This window comes from Sorex araneus, chromosome 10 (genome assembly GCF_027595985.1).
Source record: "Sorex araneus isolate mSorAra2 chromosome 10, mSorAra2.pri, whole genome shotgun sequence".
In the NCBI taxonomy this organism is placed as follows: domain Eukaryota; kingdom Metazoa; phylum Chordata; class Mammalia; order Eulipotyphla; family Soricidae; genus Sorex; species Sorex araneus.
In genome coordinates, this window is record NC_073311.1 from 502,123 (window position 1) to 506,260 (window position 4,138).

Sequence of the window (4,138 nt, forward strand, 5' to 3'; positions counted from 1 at the left end):
TTTCTGAAAAGATTTAAGGCACAGAAATGTTGATGCGCTGACCCTTTTTTCTTGCTGAGATCCAGGGTTCAGGCACCCCACCCGAAAGGCCCCTGCCCCAGGACGGAGACAAAAGCACCCCACATCAGGCCTTCCTGCCCCTTGGGGGCACATATGGTTTCGGCAGGTGTGTCAGGGGAACAGAATCATAGAAACAACCAGCATGTGTGTCCCACCAGCTGCGTCCCATCTGCACAGGCACTAGGGTTTAGAGCTCAGGGCTTCCTGGCACCCTGGGGTCCTTCACATCCTGTTTGCTTTAGTTTCTATTTTTCTAGTTTTGGGTCACACCTGGCAGTACTCAGGGCTTACTCCTGGCTCTGCACTCAGGGGACACTCCTGACAGTGCTCAGGGGACCATACGGGGTGCTGAGGATCAAACTGTTTGCAAGTTGGGTCAGCTGGGTGCAAGGCAAGCCCCTCCCTGCTGACCTGTCGCTCTGGCCCTCCTCAAAAGCTCCTGCACAAGCTTCTCTAGAAAATCCCATGGGTGTGCTCACTTTGGCAGCACATACACTAAAACTGGAATAATATAGAGAAGATTAGCATGGGCCCTGTGCAAATTTGCGAAGCATTCCATATTTTTAAAGTTCAGATACTCTAGACCGGCATTCCTCAACCAGGGGCCATATGGTTCCCCTGGATATTCTCAGGGGCCACGGGAAAAAATCACAAATAAGGGTGCGGTACTGCACAAGACAAGGGGCCAGCCAGGGAGTGGGGCGGGGAGGAGGCACCTGCAGGGGATAGGCGGGAAGAGGACATCTCTGGAGAAACTGCACTAGTCTCCAGCTGCTTAAACTGCATGACATGCCAGATGGGGTCACTTAACCTAAAAGTTTTCAAATAAACTGATGATCAGTCAAAAAAGAAAGAAAAGAAAACCCACAGGAGGAGCTCTGTTGTCATGGTTGCGTTCTGGGTCACCCTCTGTGGTCCTCATGGCACCTCCCGAGGTGCCACCTGCACTTCCTCTCTGGAAACAGGCACAGATTTCTCTGGAGGGTTGGGACCTCAGTGAATCATAATTTCAACAGTGTGCTCTCAGCCCTGCAGGGCTGCTGGTTGAAGCTCCTGTCAAGAGCTGGGGTGCTCAGGGCCACTGGAAATCTTGGGGACCACCAAGGCCACCCAGCTTTCCTGGGGATGGGGGTCAGGCTATCAGGGATCAAACTCAGGGCCTCACCTATGCTAGGTTTGGGCACCACATACCAAGCTATCTCCCAGGCCCCTCTGCCTGTGGTTTCTTGTGTTTTTAACTTGGGGGCCACACCTTGCTCAGTGCTTGGGGGTCACTCCTGGTGATGCTCAGGAGACAGTGCATGCTGGGAATCTGGTGAGCACAATGCATGGAGCCATCTCAGGTCCTCCCTATGTGGCCTGGGCAGGTGGCAGTGGAGACAAAGAACCAAGACAAGAAGACAGTTGTGTCCCAGCTCACAGGGCCAGACCCAGCAGTTCCTAAAGCCTGTGAGGTAGGGAGGGGACACTTGCAAGTGCCTGCAAGGTGGAGGTGCTCCCCCAACCCCCCAGCCTTCGAAGCTGAGAGGCAAGGGGCGGGCAGGGTGGGTCTGCCATGCAGGAGGGAGCACAGGGGGTATCCCCAGGCCTCCAGCCTCCCCGGCCCCAGGAAGGAAATCACCCACACATTCTGGCTCCCATTTTTCCTCCAAGGGACTGTTGCTGGGTTCATTGTTTTCACACGGCCAAGACATGAAAGACTGAGATTCCATCCCGGGCTCAAGAAAATGATCCTTCATTGCCCTAATTCTTCCCAGGAAATATTCCTCGGTGGTGATAGAGAAGGTCCTTGAACCCTGTGCTGTCTTCTCCTGTGGCCTACACTCTTCCTAAATTAAAAAGAGTTCCCACTTAATAATTTATTGGGACTTTCTCTCAGCACCTCTGTTCCTTTCCCTTACCGGAGTCTCTGTCACCAGGGAACAGAGCGATGAGCTTGGAGACAAGCTCTTTTCATTGGCTTGGAAGCCACATGCCTGGGCAGAACCCAGAGGTCGGGCACTGACTGACCGATGCCGTGATTTGTCCTGATCAGGACCTCTAAAAGAGTTTTATTTCCCCTTAGGATAATGTTTGATTTCACTCAATTCTACCAACATTTAATGAGAAGGAATGATGAATTAATGTCTACATTTCGAAGGGCACAGCTGAATCCACTGCAGAAAACAACAGCAACAAAATGTCAAACTGATTGTGGCTGAAGAGATAGTACAGTGGGGAGGGCACTTGCATGTGTCCGATCCAAGTTTAACCCCTGGTGTCCCATATGTACTCTAGAACCCCTCTGAGAGTGACCCCTGAGCACAACGGTGTGCACCCCTTGCCGCCACCAAAATAAAAAAGAGCAAAACCATCGTCAAGCTGATTCGTCACTGAAGCCAGTGAGTGTGGCTGAACAGAATCTTTCCACTTCAAAGGGGCCCAGCAGGTGGCCAGAGTCCCGGATTGGGTAGAATTCAGCCCACCAGCAACCCAGTCACAGCTGGCCCTGCGTGGTCCCAGGAGGCCAGGAGGTGAGTTCTCCATGCCCCGTGTCCTGCTCACCAGGTCTTCACGCGGGGCCACAGAACCTTGCCAGGACAACCATGTCCCAGGAGGCAGAGAGAACTGTCAGAGACAGCAGCCCCCTGGGGCCCTCCACCTCTTCTCTTGGCCTCGAGCGGGCTGGCAATGACCCAGATTCCAGCATGGGAAACGGGGCTCAGGGTCTGACTCACCTGCTCTCCCAGGTGATTCTTGTTCTCAGAGTGAGCAGGAAGAGGAATCGGGACAGGAGCTCAGACTTCACATATGGACCCCCAGGCCCGGCCACCACCTCACAGTGGAGGAATACTGTCGGGTAAGAGCCCCTGGCCCTGAAGGAAGCCAGCATTCTGCCCGTCAGGCCTTCGTGGGGTCTCCTTCCCTCCGTTGTCAGGTACGAATGTCCCCAGCACACCCAGGTACGCTCCCGCTGATGCAGAGGAACAAGGCATGAAACTGCCTCACAGAATTAATGGTTCTGCTCAGAGAGCACCAGAGAAAGCATCTCTAGATTCTTTCTCTACCCCCTTCCCTTTCTCAGGGAGGAGGAGGAGGACTTGGCCCACACCAGTGATGCTCAGGGGTTACTCCTGGCTCTGCACTAAGGAATCACTCCTGGTGGTGCCCAAGTCAGCCACGTGCTCGGCAAGCACCCTACCTGCTGTGCTCTTACTCCAGTCTCACTGGCCATGGTTCAGTCCCTGCCTCTGACCCCCCACCTCCCACAGGACAAGGAAGTACCCCAGACACTCTTTCAGTCTCTGTGTCCCCTCAAGTCCTTCTGAGCCTCACAGAATTCTTGGCCAAGAGCCACTTTCCATAAACCAAGGAAATCAGGACAGCAGGGTGCAGGTCCCGTGGGGTACCTGGGCTAGGTCCAGGCTGTGCTAAGCCCCGGTCCTCTCACCTGTTAGGCAGAGACCCTGAACCACGGGCAGGTCTGGTGACAGAATGAAGAGACCAGGGACAGCTCTGCAGCTTTCGCTTTGCATTGTGACCACATGTGGCAGTGCTCAGAGGCTGTCCCTGGCTTTCTGCTCTGGTGAATAAACAGAACTTTATTCTGAGGCAGCAGGGTTAGACTTGAGGACTGTACCGGGTTGTGCTCTGGGGTCGCTCCTGGCTGGACTCCGGGGACCCCATGTGGCACCATGCCCGTGGCACCTGGCATCCTGTCCCTGCCCCCACCCCCCTCTACTGCCTGCTTCCGACCTGGGGCTCCCCCATGACCAAGGAAGGCCTGGACAAATCAGATCGCCCAGCCCGCGGCCCTCTCTCCCCTGCAGGAAGCCGGGCAGCGGTCCTCGCCTGCCTGCCCACTAGCCCCAGCCCCCGCCCAGAGCTGCAGGGAGGCCGTCCTGCGAGCACCTTGATTTCTCCCGGACGTGTCCATGACTGGCCATGGTCTCATGCAACCGCCAGGCCAGGAGGGGCCTTTCTTTGGCTCTAAAGGGAGGTGCTGGGAGCACCCAAATGAAAGAAGTCTGAGGGATGAGGAAGTGAGAGGTCATGTTGGCTCTTAACTAGCGCCTTGCTCCTTCTCCGGCTTTCAGCT

At 55.2% G+C, this 4,138-nt stretch overlaps 1 pseudogene; it reads left to right on the forward strand.

The window, feature by feature from the left end:
• Positions 1-531: 531 nt before the first annotated feature.
• On the forward strand, positions 532-625 carry LOC129399193 (U6 spliceosomal RNA; annotated as a pseudogene).
• The last annotated feature ends 3,513 nt before the right edge of the window (positions 626-4,138 follow it).